The following is a 17,081-nucleotide window of genomic DNA, read 5'->3' on the forward strand; positions in this document are numbered from 1 at the left end:
ATTGAGCCTTGCAAAATCTTCTGTTCCAAATTTTCTAGTTCTTCCCCTCTCCTAGATGGCAGGTAGTCCAATACATGTTAAATATGTTAAAATATATTTTAAATGCAATATATGTACACATATTTATACAGTTATCTTGCTGCACAAGAAAAATTGGATCTAGAATGAAAAAAAAAACCCGAGAAAGAGAACAAAAATGCAAGCAAACAAGAACAGAAAAAGTGAAAATGCTATGTTGTGGTCCACACTCGGTTCCCATACTCCTCTCTCTGGGTGTAGATGGCCCTCTTCATTACTGAACAATTGGAACTAGTTTGAATCAACCCATTGTTGAAAAGAGCCATATTCATAAGAATTGATCATCATATAGTATTGTTGTTGAAGTATATAATGATCTCCTGGTCCTGCTCATTTCACTCAGCATCAGTTTGTGTAAGTCTCTCCAGGCCTTTCTGAAATCATCCTGTTGGTCATTTATTACAGAACAGTAATATTCCATAATATTCATATACCACAATTTATTCAGTCATTCTCCAATTGATGGGCATTCATTCAGTTTCCAGTTTCCAGCCTCTACAAAAAGGGCTGCCACAAAGAAATATGGTATATGTGGGTCCCTTTCCTTCCTTCAAATCTCTTTGAGATATAAGCCTACCTTTTTGTAGTGGCTAGAAACTGGAAACTGAATGGATGTCCATCAGTTGGAGAATGGCTGAATAAATTGTGGTATATGAATATTATGGAATATTACTGTTCTGTAAGAAATGACCAACAGGATGATTTCAGAAAGGCCTGGAGAGACTTACACAAACTGATGCTGAGTGAAATGAGCAGGACCAGGAGATCATTATATACTTCAACAACAATACTATATGATGACCAGTTCTGATGGACCTGGCCATCCTCAGCAACAAGATCAACCAAATCATTTCCAATGGAGCAGTAATGAACTGAACCAGCTATACCCAGAGAAAGAACTCTGGGAGATGACTAAAAACCATTACATTGAATTCCCAGTCCCTATATTTATGCCCACCTGCATTTTTGATTTCCTTGACAAGCTAATTGTACAATATTTCAGAGTCTGATTCTTTTTGTACAGCAAAATAACGTTTTGGTCATGTATAAAAAAAAAAAAGAGAGAGAGAGAGAGAGAGATATAAGCCTAGTTGAAACACTACTGGGTCAAAGGTTATGCACAGTTTGATAACTTTTTGACCGTAGTTCCAAATTTCTCTCCAGAATAGTCGGATCTGTTAACATTTCTCCCAACAATCTATCAGTATCCTAGTTTTCCCACATCTCTTCCAACATTCATCATTATCTTTTCCTGTCATCTTAGCCAATCTTAGAGATGTGTAGTGGTATCTCAGAATTATCTTAATTTGCATTTCTCTGATCACAGTGATTTAGTTTACCTTTTCATGTGACTAGAAATAGCTTCAATTTGTTTGTCTGAAAATTGTTCATATCCTTGGACCAAAATGTTTCTCTTTACTTGAGAGCTCTTGAATTTTGCAGAAATATTCCTGGGATATTTTCACTATGATCTCTTTCAAGAAGTTAATACTGGAGCCTTTCAATTTCTATCCTACTTTCTGGATCTAAGATATTAAAACAGTTTTTTCTTGATAATTTATTTGAAATGTGATATCTAGGCTCTTTTTTATTTTTATTTCTTATCATGGCTTTCAGGTATTCCAATATCCTTAAATTGTTTCTCTTTGATTTTCAACATTTTTTTCAATTCTTTCAAATTAAAAAAAAAATTCTTAAAGTCTCACAATGTCATTAGCTTTCAACATTCCAATTATAATTTTTAAGGAATTATTTTCTTTAGTGAGTTTTTCTATCTCTTTTTTCACTTACCCAGTTCTAGTTCTATTATTCAAAGCGCTCTTTTAATCAGTGAACTTCTGTACAACCTTTTCCCATTTGTCATATTCTAATTTTTTTTTTCATTTTTGTAGTATGTTTTGCCATCTTTACCACTAGGTTAATTCTGTTTTCTTTTTGATTTTGTTTTCTTTAGTAATTATTTTTTTGTATCTTTTGAAAAGCCATTTTATTTTAATAATTTCCTCCATAACATTTATTTCTTTTAACATTTTTGCTCTGCCACTATTATCTCTTCCATGGATTCTTATTGAAATTTGATGCAATTGATGATTTTTAGAATTCATTTGTTGCTATTGGCAACAAACTTCCCTCTCAGAGTAGCACTCTAATCTGTTGACATTTATTCTCTCGAAGTCTGTTTTCCTTAGTGCTGCCACTTTTGTTGAATGCAAATATAAAGTTTGAAGAGGATAAGTCTATAATCAGTCCAGTACTCTGAGCCACAGTTTTCTTTGGTCACTCTCAAATCCTATGGGTTTCTTCTTACAATCATATAGTCAGTTGAATTCATTTATTACTTGCACATTACTTCTATTTTATAAATATTTTGAAAAGTTGTAAAGTATCAGAAAAAGTCTAGATCTTCATCCTGTTAACCATATAACTTAGAAATCTAGATGAGTCTGTTTTGATTAAGTAGAAATTAATTTGGGAATCAATTGTATAGGTAACTGTGGGAGCAAAGATTTGCAGATAAGTATGGTACAACTGTATTTTGGGGGAAATGAGTAACCAGTTAGAATGCAGAATGTGTGAAATAAAGCTGAAAAGATAGTTTGGAGCCAGATTAATTTCAAAATTGATCACTTTCTATTTTTTATATAATCTAATTCCATCAGAAGACATAAAAGTTTAGATCTTTAAAGTTATGTAGCAAAACATTGACATATCAGCCTGAATTTATAAAAGAGAGTTGAAGTATCATACTGTTTTAGTGAGTTGTAGATGCAACTTCATTTAGTTTTTGTGTAACACCAAGCAAGCAGGCACCTAGAAATACATATAATTTGCCACATTTTTTCAATTATTATCTGAGTTGTTGTTTGGAATATGTTCTTATACCAATTAAATAGATAAACATGAGCAAATGATTTTACCCTAAATTCATATTTCTTCCTAAAAATGAATATAATAAAATCCATTCTGCCTGCTACATAGAGTTGTGGTAATCAAATGAAATAGCAAATGGGAAAATACTTTGCAAACTAGGAAGTGTTTGCAATGCAAAGAATCAGAAAAATATGATAAATACAATAATCATTTTTAATTTTCCATATATGAAAATACAACAGAGCAATGAACAATAGTGGAGTAACCAGATCTCTCTTATCATACTACCTTGGAAGCACTGAAAACTACAGACTCCAAGAACTAGTTCTCAAAACAGCAGCTTGGAAAAACCTAAAGCTTGAGATGGTGAGTCCCCAGTCACAGGTGAGAAGAGCAAAAATTTGCATTCAAAGTCAATAAAAAGGCTAGAAAATGAATAAAACACACACACACACACACACACACACACACATACACACACAGACTTTATGCTATAAAAAACAAACTACTGCAGTGGCAGCAAATAACAGAAAATACTTGGATGAAGAAAACACTTGGTCATTATTGTCATCCTTTGTTTTTGAAGAGGAGAAAAATAACATCACTACATCATTATGTTAGAGTTGAGTTAGAGTGTCCAAGTGTGATTCATCAGACCACTATGAACTCGTAATGATCTGCCACATGTTGGACACAAATAGTCCATATGAACATTTAAGATAGTCTCCTTAATTTTTGCACATGTTGTGTTTTCTTTTGGCTAATTCAATTCTGCTTTGCTCATACCAGCATCTTCTCTGATGAGAGCATATCATGCTGGGTGGACTTGGGCTATTTCCATGTCACACAATCAATTATAAAGTTCTCAAAATATACCTTGAGAGTGTCTTTGTATCCCCTCTTCTGGCCTCCTTATGAGCACTTGTTCTGTGTGAGTTCTCATAAAATATTTTTTTGATGAGCATACATTTGGCATTTGAACAACGTGGCCACTCGAACAGCTTTGTGCTCTCTGCATTAGGGTTGGAATGTTTGGCAGTTTAGTTCAAGAAAGGACCTCAGTGCCTGGTATCTTATCCTGCCAGGTGATCTTCAGAATATTCTTGTGACAATTCAAATGGAAGGGATACAGTTTCTTGGCACTGTGTTTGTATACTGTTCAAATTTCACATTGCCTTCCAAAAGGAGTAAATGATAGTCTCATGACAATGGAATTGTCACTTGCGGGAAAACACCATGCCATAAGGTCATTGTCTATACTCCCACCATGACTAATTCTGATGAGGTAGAAGAAAAAGTTTATGAAGACCTGGAGACACTTATCATCATTGTGCCAAAAAAGGACAAGCTTATAATCTGAGTGATTTCAATGCTAGAGTAGGTTCAGACTAGCAGCATGGCAGGGGGGACCTTGGGAGGAATGGAGCTGGAAGCAGCAACAGCAATAGTCATTTTCTATTGAAAACACATGCATCTCATGACTTTTTCATCACCAACACTGTATTCCATTTACCTAAATTCCATAAAACTTCATGAGAACATGCAAAAAAGTTAAAATCTTATGAAAAGAACTGTAGTGTTCTCTTTTCTAAAATATAAATGTTCTCTGGGAGCAGGTTTCTTGGGATGCTTCTGGGAGCAGCCTTCCTTTCAGTTCTGAGTAACAATCACCTCAAATTCAGCCAGCTGTTAAAATCCAAATCCTTTATTATCTCCAGCTTCTCAATCTTCTTCCTGGGACTTGGTTAGCTTTCTTAGAGGCCTATCTCTCTCCTTGGTTCCAAGAGCTCTTGCCTCTAGTCCTTTGCTTCTTCCAGCTTCCGCCTCTATCTAGCTCCCTTGGAATTCAAAGCCTCCAGCCAGCAGAAGGGTGGAATATGGAATGAATCTTGACTCCTCCTCCTAAAGAGTGGCCTTGTGGGTTTGTGACTTATGAATATCCTGAAGTCTCTAGTTGGCTTGTGGGAGCTCCTCCTTTAGTGGGCTCCTCCTCTAATGGGCTTGTCCTTTAGTGGGCTTGTCCTTCTGACTTGTGAATCTCCTGGACTTGTGAATCTCCCAGAGTGCCTATCAATTTTAGTGACTTAGCACCTTGTAAGAATCATAACAAAGAATAACAAACAATTACTGATCTCTAACCTTTAAGGTATCCATATCACAATTCCTCCAACATGACCAATATACTTTAATATCAGGGCTACACAATAGCATTCACAACCTTATAAAAGAATTCAATTTGACAATCCCTATTGAAGTAGAAAAGCACCCCAGATGGGATTGTGAGAAACATAATCTTGAAACTCTGTAGTTTATTACTAGCTTTTCAGGTCCTAATGTAGATGATATTTTTACACCCCCAAATGTGCTCCCCTGAAAAACCTAAGACCCTGACAACTTGATAAACAAAGAAATACCGTCTTATTGCCTGTCTGGGAATGGCACCCTTAGTGCAATAACCTTTGCCTCCTGTCTAAGATAAAATTAGGGAAATTTTATGTCTCTTTCTATAAATATGTATCTCTGAAATCGTTTGATACTGACTCCCTGTTCTAGTGGGGTTCAGTTGCTAGCTAGCAATAAATGCTCTTAAATTTTCATAATTTTGGCTGTCCTATATTTTCTCTTGTGTCGGCATTTCACTATCCTACCAATGGAATGCCGTTAGAAGAAACTTGCTTAATCTGGGACAACAGCAAGCTAATATTCTCTATTATAACAGACATAAACCAACGATTTGAAAAAGAAAGAAAACTGGGTGAATATACCTTTGTGTGGTTGTGTGGCACTCCACTCAGCCTAAAGGAAAGCTTCCTAGAAAGGAAAGACTCCAGAAATTACTTGGTGAAAAGACCAAGACTTGGAAACTTGAATTGAATAGCAGAGAAGGGAAGAGTAAGACAACTTTGAGATACAATCAATGGGGAAAACTGCCATCAAAAAAGAGTCAGAAAGTGATTAGGAGAAGAAATTGTGGTGGGGGGTGAGAGGGAAGGTAAAACCTGAAATTAACAAATCTCTGGAGCAAGAAAGCTCATTAAAAGACATTCATTATAAAAATATTAACTTGTAATGAAGATAAGAAAATATGGCAGCCATGTGAGTTTAGTGAATCCAGATATTATAAGATAAAGGGAAATGATTTGACACCTGATGAGACTGAGGATCTTGGAGATTCTCAAGAGAGCTAGGAACCACAACAGAATGCTCCCTAGTAGTTTAAAAAGAAAATAATGTTCGAGACCAGGCTAACTGTGGCTCTCTTGGTTTAAGTTAAATTTTGGGATAAAGTGAAGCATTTGTGACTGGATCAATTCATTTTTCCACCAAAAAAGTTAATGTGCCTACCCTTACCTAGTCTATTATTTTTCATTTTTTTCATCTATGCTTATCTGATGGATATGAGTAGAACTTCACAATTGTCTTAATTTGTATTTTTTTAAGCAATTGAATAAAGTTGTAGTAAATCTGTCATCGTCATATTATTAAAGGGATGCCCATAAAGTTAGAAACTAGCCTCACAGGATATTTTATGTGATTTATTATCTTAACTTTCATTTTATGTCATTTGATCACTTCAACTTTTTGGAAATGGTATTAATTCTTATATATTTGTATAAATTCCCCATATCTTCATTAAAAAAATCCATACACACATAAATATTTATGTCAATTTATGTCACAAATTCATATTTTCCTTTCTAATTGTATCAATTTTATTAGGAAATTTAAAAAAATCTTTTAAACTTTATGAATCAAATTTATTAGTTTTATTGCCTGAAATGTTAATATCCATTGTTTCATTAAGAAGACTTACCCTGTCCATAGATATGCATCTTCTCATTCTTTTAATTATATCTATCATAAATACATTTGAAGTTTATTATTGTTAATGATATTAAATTTATGTCTAAATCTAATTTCTGGCAAACTACATTCAAGCCTTCCTAGTGGATTGATTGGTTGATTGGTTTATTTTGATCGATTTTGGTTTGTTTGTTTTATTTTCTTTTAGTCAGAAAATGAATCCTTAACACAGTAGTTATTAGTCCTTGGATATAATAAATGCTACATTACGAAGTGAATTAGCATCTTTAGTGCTTATTCTAGAGCATGTGTGTGTGTGTGTGTGTGTGTGTGTGTGTGTGTGTGTGTAAATTCATGCATGCCTTTGTGCTTGACACATATTCTCCATCACTTTTTCATTGGTTGAATAAGCTTTTTTCTTACAAGTTCAGAGTTCAGCTCTGCCTTCAGGACCCCAATTACTGGCATTCATAGTCACTTATATTTTCCTTGATCAAAGAGTTGACTGATTTTGTTTCTTGGCAGGGATTTGCACTGATTTCTTTATCACAGTTCCTCTCCTCTCTTCCATGGGTTTCAGCTTTTACTTTAAGGTACCTTGCTTCCAGGACCAGGCTATTGTCTACAGCTTGAACATTGTTGTGGAGTTCTCAACCTGATTTTTGTGGCTTTCTGTCTCCGTCCGTTTCTCTCTCTCTCTCTCTCTCTCCCTCTCTCTCTCTCTCTCTCTGATTTTTAAAGAATAATTTTCAGATTTTGCTGTGATTCATGTAAGAGACATGTTTTTTTTTTTTACAACTTTTCATATCTATATCTTGCCCAGAAGATAGTTCTTTAAATTTTACAAAACATTTTAGACATAAAAAATATATTAAACATACTTGATGAACACAGGAATTAAATAACAAATTATATATATCTATATATATATATATATATATATATATATATATATACTAGAGATAAAGAAATAAACTTGGTGAATAACCAAAAATTATTCAATTAAACCAATGGTAAAATATGCACCTATGTAGAACCATAGGTGTTTATTAAAATTTTACATAAAATATTTTATTTTAAATATGTAAGTAGTTCATTAACATTTTGTCAGATGACAAATCAATATCTTTTTTAAATGGATAAGGTTTATGATTTAAAGATGAAACAATCCTTTCTTCCTGAGGATTGATTGTTTAGTATTTTTACAAACTGTTTCATTTGACAGTATTAGTCTTTTCAGGTTAATAAAGAAATGCATTATTTCTATATTTCTATTTAATCTACATTTTTCATGTTTTACATTTTGAATAGATATGAGAAAAGAAAAAAATAGAATCCCTTGTTTTTATATTCCAATATTTACACAAATGTGCATAATAAGATATATGCTTATATAAATATGTATAGTCTATAAACATTCATGTAATAGGTATATAATTATAGTGTATATAATGAAATATGCATAAATCAATATGTATAAATGTATACATATAAATGAGAATGTCTACATTATTTGTATGTACATATATATGATACATACATACATCTTTATAAATGCATGTATCAGTCAAAAAGGATGCATTAAAATTATGTGCCAATCACTGTCCCTGCTCTAAAGGAAATTAAATTATAATGGCAATATTCTCACATGTAGATGTATATATCAAAATATTAGGTAACCTAACAGTAAATAAATCAATTTAAACATAAAAATATCAGTATTCATCAATATATACAGAAATGACCTACTATGTATTAACTGCTTACATTAATCAAATCAATAGAAATGAAAGTTAAAATGAATATATTTTGTTTGAAGAAAATACGAAACTTAATTTGGTAAATCACAGTATTCAATACATTCCCCAATTTGGCAGCATAGCAAATTATATTTCAAATGTTAAAAAAAAAAATCCCCCTCATTAGTGAAGATGATATAATTATTTCTTAACTAAAAAGCACTGAAATATGACAACTGTCTACTAGCCAAGAGTTCCATCAAATTATAAAATTTAGAAATGTCTAATTTATGACTCATTTATTTCATATCTCCTAAGGAATTACATTCTTAATATGTACAATGCATTATATATGAGCATGCATCTAGCAGATTATTAGAGCTCTTATTAATTCTACAACTTCTACAACCTGATCTCTCCTTCAATTACTCTATAACCCCCTTTTCCCTCTACAAAACCAAATAAATGCTATTCTCCAGCATATGTTTAGTAAGTATTTGTTAAACTGAACTGAGGTAACTAAAACGATGGAGTATTACATGCTTTCACTGAATCTCACCACCTAACCGTCTCTCCAAAGTAAGAATTTAAAATAAAATTTAAAAAACTGACCAGCTTTTTCACTATCAAGAATTTGAAAAAATGATGAACTAACAATAGAGAAGACAAGTAACTAATGCTCACTCACTCTTGTTTCACTGGTCAAAAAGTTCTAGAAAAATCAAATAGCAGATTCATACACCCAAGAAATCACTTGAGGCAAAAGCTATGAATGATGAAATATGAATTACCCTTCTTAAAAAGAGCCTGAAATACTCTTGAGATTCAGATTCCCCCAAATTATAATAGAAGTAACATTCAGAAAGTGAGCAATAAAGAAAAAAATTGAGTTATAACATAAAAAAGACACAAACAAAAATAATATTAAATGAAAGCATGGACCCCTTTCAAGTAATAAAAATTGATCTTGAGAGAAAGAATTAAAGGATTATTGATTACTTTCATAGAAGAACACAGATTTTTTCCTAAAAAAAAATCTTTACAAATTTATCTGACAAACATTTGGATTTTAAATCTAAGATATAAATAATTTATATAAAATATACATACACATATTTTCCTATTAATATACACACATCCACATGTATACAGATGCAAAGTCAAAAATGTGTGTGTGTATATGTATATGTATATGTATGTGACTACAATGAGAATCATCTCTACAAAAAAAGCCATAAATTAAATCATTCAATGCCTAGCCATATTAAGAGAATAAGAAACTTGTTCAGACCACATCTGGAGTAGGGTGCTCAGTATTAGTTACTACATTTTAGGAAGGACTTTGATAATCCGTGTAATACCCAGAACGGAGCAATCAGATTGTTACATGACTGAGAGATCAGAATGTAATGAAGATATTAAGAATAGTCTGCTTGGAGGAGAAACATATTAAAAGATACAAAAGAATTATCTTCAACTATTTGAGGAGCAGTCATTTAAAAGAGGGATCAGACTTGTACTTGGCCCTAAAGGAAAGAACTAGGAGCAATGATTCAAGATTTTATGTTCAGAATGTGTTTTTTTTTTAATGTTCAGAAGTATGTTTTTTAAAATGTCCCCACAATTAGGAAATCGGTCCAAAAATCTAATAAGATGCTTTATTATGGAGTCCCCTGTGGCTTCTAATGTCACAAGTACCATTATTATCCTTGAGCTCCTCTAGAAAAGCTCATCACAAATTCTTATCTTTTATTCTCATTTTTTGTTTGTTTGTTTGTTTTGTAGATGTGACTTAGCATAATCTGGAGTTAACCACAAGGTATTCAAAGTCTCCTTTTGCTCTGAGATTCTGTATTTTTGCATAGTACTTGAAAGGAGAACTATATCAAGAAATTTGTATATTTATCATTTTTGTCTGCACAGCTCTCATACCTTCCATTTCCTTCCCTAACCTCTTAGCATAGATTGTTGTCTCCTATTTTAATTTTTTTAAAAAGTAAGCCATGTGTTTAGAGCTCTCTTTTTTCCCCTCATTTTCTCATCAAACAAATATTTTTTTCTATTATGTACCTCTTTAGTCCTGTATCACATGAAGATATGACACTTATCCTTGACAGACAATGTCCTCTTCGAGTGCAAGTGCAAATTAAGCTCTCCTTTCATCTCTACTCTCTTATATGTCTTCAATCTCTCTCCATCTCCTTACTTCTTCTAGACTATTTATAAAATGTGCAAATGCCACATCCTCAGAAAAATTTCACTTGAACTATCCATTCCCACTAATTATTTTCTCATATTTCTCCTCCATTTTAACCACCACAATAGATACTTTCACTTTATTTCCTTTCACCTTCTTAATTTTACATTGTCTTTAATCTTTATTTTTCAATTGAAATTTCTTTCTTCAAATTACTAATGAATACTTAATGGCTAAATTTAATGGCCTTTTCAAAATTCTCAGACTTCAACACTGTCAACCACTCTCTCCTCTTTGACACTTTCTTGTTTCTAGATAACCATGATACTTCTCTGTTGTGATAACCCTTCTACATTCTAATCTCTTTTGTTAGATCTTCATCATCTAAACTCAGATAGATGTTCTACTAAAGTCCTAGCCTGATTTCTATTCCTTTCTTTCTATGTGCTTTTTCATTTGATGACATCCCCCATTAAATAATCTCCACTCTCTCCTCATCATCTGCAGAACAAACATAAAATTACCTGCAGATCAGAGTTTTGCCATTCAACTCTTCATAATCAAAAGCATTCATAATCAAATCTTCATAATCTTTCTATTTTTCTGATTTAAAAAAAATTCATTCCCTTCCATAACTTGTGGAATGTATCTATCCCCTTTGATATTCCTTTATACAATATACACCATTTCACAATTCTAGGTTCCAATATCTCTTCTTTTTCATCTTCTCCTCCTTCATACTCTGGTTTCATGAATTCAAGACTTATTTAAAGTCACAATTTCTACAAGAAGCATTTCCTGATTACAGTGTCTTCATTATTTCCAATTAATTTTGTACAACTTATTTTATATAATTATTAACATAATGTCTCATTCATTACACAGTGAAATTCTTGAAAGCAGAGTATGACTGGCATTTCTTTGTTGTGTCTCTAAAAAGCACCTTCTAATTAAGCACCTTCTATATACGAGGCACTGTGCTAAACCATATCATAGGGGCATAATAAATACTTGTACGCTTGATTTGAATTCTACCTGTGATTTCATGAAAATTTTCTAAACTGATGATTTCCAAAACAAAAGAAATTGTGATTAATTTTATAAACCAAAGAAAATGTAAGGACTGAACATCCTTAATCCAGAAATGCCACTTCCATTTTTTCTTCAGCTGATGCTCATTCACACCTCTTGTTCATGTATCTATATCTACCTTCACATATATGGATATAAATTTAGAAATAGATGATATAGAAATATATTCTGATCTATAGATTCCAGTTTATATCCCTTCTACCACTGAATCCTGCTCCATATACATGAAACCATAAAAGAAAATTTAAATTAGGAAAAAATAAACAAATAAAAGAGAATGATTAACTGGCCTTCAATAACTGTTTAGCTATCTTCTCTATATTTCCAGGACTCTTTCTTCCCAACAAAGGATAAAACAGAGTTGATTAATATCATAAGAAAATCAACTGTTCTGATACAGTTCAGTGTGGCTGTCAATTGTGTCTCATAATCTAAGTACATAAGTAGACTCAAAAATTCTATTTTTAATACAACAGCATGATTCTTCTTGCTTTACTAGTGGAAAAGTTGGAAGAGCTGTCAGTCACTTTACTTCCCCAAACCATTTTATATTCTATTTTTTGGAGACATGCCTTTCTCTTAATTACTATTTTGCCTCTCTAACCTCTGTGGGAGCAGTTAAGTTTCAGAGAAGTCGTTAGATAAAAGTGAATATCTGGCTCAATAAACAACAAGTATTTATTAAGCATTTACTAGGTGATGGAGATGAAATTGTTAAGAATAAAACTCTTTCTTTCTGTCTGTCTCTATTTCTGCCTCTCTCTCTCTCTGTCTTTTCCTCCCTACCTCTCTTCCCATCTCTTTCTTTCTTTTCCCCTCTTTTTTCTCTCCCCTCTCCTCTAATATTATTTTGGCAAATGCAGTTATTTTAAATCTCATTTCCTTACTGGATTAGTCCTAGTAATTATGCCCCAATCTACTCCACTCATGCATTCAAGCAATAATATAGTTCATTATCTATTGTTGTATCACAACAATAACAACCAAAAAAAAAAAAAAAACTTCTAAAGATACAAGGATAGCTATCTCATAAGCCCCATCTTGAGACATGGTTCAATCATGTATCATCCACTAGGTGCTACCTTGGTTTCTGGAATTCTGGAAATATAGCCTTATATATTTATCATTGTAGTAGTTCCTCAGTTTTTGCCTCACTGTCTCCAGAATATAAAATATATAATTCACTAAGAATATCAGACACTAAACTTGACACCTTCTTGTCTCTCTAGGCTTCTCATATTCTACTCCATTCTAAACTGCTGGAGCAGCCGGATGGTGCAGTAGATAGAGCACTGGGCCTAAAGTTAGGAAACCTGAGTTCAAATTTGGCCTCAGACATTTACTAGCTGTCACCCAGGGGAATTCACTTAATCTAAATTGCCTCTCAAAATAAAGAATTCCAACTTTTCTTTCTTTCATTCTTTTTTCTTTTTCTTTTTTAATATAAAAAAGATCATTTTGCACATGCAAAAATCTAGGGAGATAGGATCCTTGTTTCATCAAAGCAATTCACATGCAAGTCAAGACATCATCCATAATCCACTACTTTACCAATTTATCTTATCTACAGAGACAGTTTTATTGGATGTAGTTACTAACCATGCTGTGGCTTCTTGGAGCAGGTAGACAACAAGAGTGGGTGGATAGCACTGAAAATAACTCAAAAAGACTCACACTGGAGGTGATATCCTTTCTTAATACACGAGTTTGAGGGTAACTAACAGGCCTCAAACCCATCAGTGAGTTAGGGGGTTGTCTATACAGGCACTTTTCTGGTAAAATAGATAGATGATTACAATTTATTAAAATGGAAGGCAGCTGAAGCAGACAATGTGGAGAATTTAGAAGCTATTCAGAGATTGTAGACTATAAGGTCATCCACTGTATGCTAGGCTATCACCAGTCATCTCAGAAAGTTTCAATATCTTTCCCTAAGTCACACAGTTACTAAATGTCTGAGAGGGATTTTAGAACAAAGATTTTCTGACCCCATATCCTATTTTAGATTTCTTGACATTCTTGATTATCTAATAGTATAAATTTTAAAAAACAGAAAAGGAAGCAAAGAGAATACAATGCACATTTATTACCTGAAATGTTCATTCATTTTTTATAACACTATCTATCCTTAAAGAAAACTAATCTTATTTTTTGATTTCCTTCATTTACTTTAATTAAACAAAGCTGTTTCTTATCCATTATACCTCTCTCAATTACTTAATTTCCCAGATTTTCTGTTCTGTTTATCTATCAGATCAAGTCCCTCATACAATAATCTTGGATTTTTTTTAATAAAAGGGAATTTGGAATTTCCTTAAAAATCATTTTTAAATTAACTTATCAATTTTGGATATTCTCATTTTCAATTCAATTTAACAAATATTATATATATGTGTGTGTGTGTGTGTGTATGTGTGTGTTTGTGTGCATATATATATGTAAATATAAATAAATATATACACACACAGACACATACACACATATATTTGAAGTTTTTGCTGATCATTCTTCACATTTTAAAGGACCAATGACATTATATAATGGTTGATGTCTTGATTTGTGCATGAATTAGATTTAAATGAGGTATGCTGCACAAAGTCATTAGTTTTACATTCTCTTCCAGAATCATGAAAGTCCAATGGAAGACAAAAATCGAGATGACTAGTGATGATCCAAGATATAGCACATCTTAGGGTCTGCAATGCCTGACCAAAACTACATTCTTAACATTGTCTGCTTTAGCTGCTTTCTATTTTAATAAACTGTTATCATCCATACATTTTTCCCAGAAAAGTGCTTATGTAGACAACCCCCTAACTCACTGATAAATTTGAGGCCCATTAATTCCCCTAAACAGAGATGTTGAGGAAGGATATCACTTCTAGCTTGAGGTCTTTTTGAGTCATTTTCAGAGCTATCTATCCACTCTTGTTGTCTACCTCTCCAAGAAGCAATAGCATGTTCAGCAATCACACTCAATAAAACTGCCTCTGTAGATAATATGGTAAAGTAATGGAGTATGGATGATGTCTTGACTTGCTTGTGAATTGCTTTGATGGAACAAGGATCCCATCTCCCTGGATTTTTGCATGTGTAAAATGATCCTTTTATAAAACAACCCCCCCAAAAAAATAGAAAGAAAAAAAAAGAAAGAAAAGTTGGAATTCTTTATTTTGAGATGCAATTTGGATTAAGTGAATTCCCCTGGGTAACATAGCTAGACGACAGATTTGAACTCAGGTTTCCTAACTCCAGGCCCAGTGCTCTATCCACTGCACCATCCAGTTGCTCCAGCATGTTTAGAATGGAGTAGAATATAAGAAGACTAGAGAGACAGGAGGGAGTCAGTTTTAGTGTCTGATATTCTTAGTGAATTACATATTTTAGATTCTGGAGACAGTGAGGCAAAAACTGAGATGCTACTACAATGATAAATATATAGGCAATTTCATGCATACCCTTTGATCCAGCAGTGTTAATACTGGGCTCATTTCCCAAAGAAATATTAAAGAAGGGAAAGGGACCTGTATATGCCAAAATGTTTGTGGCAGCCCTTTTTGTAGTGGCTAGAAATTGGAAAATGAATGGATGCCCAACAATTGGAGAAAGGTTGGGTAAATACAGAGAGAGAATACAGAGAGGCTTGGAGAGACATAAACTGATGCTGAGTGAAATGAGCAGAATCAGGAGATCATTATATACTTCAATAACAATACTGTATGAGGATGTATTCTGATGGAAGTGGATCTCTTCAACAAAGAGAAGACCTAATTCAGTTCCAATTGATCAATGATGGACAGGATCAGCTACACCCAGAGAAGGAACACTGGGAAATGAATGCGGACTACTTGCATTTTTGTTTTTTCTTCCCAAATTATTTTTACCTTCTGAATCCAATTCTTCTTGGGCAACAAGAGAACTCTATGGATCTGCACAGATATATTGTATCTAGGATATACTTTAACATATTTAACATGTATAAGACTGCCTGCCATCTAGGGTAGGGGGTGGAGGGAGGGAAGGGAAAAGTTGGAACAGAAGTGAGTGCAAGGGACAGTGTTGTAAAAACTTACCCATGCATATGTTCTGTCAGTTAAAAAAAAACAATAATAAAAAAACTCAAACAATATAATAGTAATAATAACTAAAAAAATATGGGGCATGTTGTCAATAAAGGAGGTCTAATCTGGGGTGAGGATAATACATTGACATTCCTTTCACTGTAATTCTTTTAAACCGACAATTGAAGTTTATATATAAATTTGGAACTGAAAGTGAATATTTTGCTGGTTAAAATCCAGTATTTGAATAAACCTTAATTTTAATCATGAATATATACATACATATATATATATACATATATATATATATATATATATATATATATATATATATATATATATATATATATATATACACATATATGTGATTTCCAGAAGCCAAGGTAGCACCTTGTGGATGATACATGATTGAACCATGTCTCAAGATGAGGCTTATGAGGTAGCTATCCTTGTACCTTTAGAAGTTTTTTTTTTCCTTTCAGTTGTTATTGTTGTGATACAACAATAGATAATAAACTATACATTTGTGCTTTGCTTGAATGCATGAGTGGAGGAGGTTGGGGCATAGTTACTGGGACTAATCCAGTAAGGAAATGAGATTTAAAATAACTGCATTTGCCAAAATAATATTGGAAGATATGGAAGAGAAAAAAGAGGGGAAAAGAAAGAAAGAAAAGGGGATAGAGGGAGTGAAACCCACTGATAGGTTTGAGGCTTGTTAATTATCCTCAACTGGGATATTGAGGAAGGATACTTTTTCTGTCATTTTCAGGGCTATCCATCCACTCTTGTTGTCTACCTGCTCCAAAAAGGTATGACATGCCTAGTGACCACACCCCAATAAAACTGTTTCAGCAGATGGGATAAAATGGTAAAATAATGGATTAAGGAGGATGTTTTGACTTGCATGTGAATTGGTTTGGTGTAACAAAAATACCATGTCCCTACATTTTAGCATGTGCAAAATGATCCTTTTTAACCCATATTTAGTAATGCTTAATAAATGTTAACTATCTACTATAGTCACTATAAGGATCAAATAAGGTAATGTAGGAGAAACATTTGATCTATGTTAAAATGCTATTGAATCATAGATTTAGAGCAGAAAACTACCTCAGAAGTCATCTAATCAGTATTCTGAATTTACAGTTTTACAGGAAATGCAGATAGAGAGGTTTAGTGATTTGTGCCAGGTGACAAAAACAAAGTTAGGGAGTAAGGATTTCAAGCATGTCATTT

Source organism: Sarcophilus harrisii, chromosome 4, assembly GCF_902635505.1.
Source record: "Sarcophilus harrisii chromosome 4, mSarHar1.11, whole genome shotgun sequence".
In the NCBI taxonomy this organism is placed as follows: domain Eukaryota; kingdom Metazoa; phylum Chordata; class Mammalia; order Dasyuromorphia; family Dasyuridae; genus Sarcophilus; species Sarcophilus harrisii.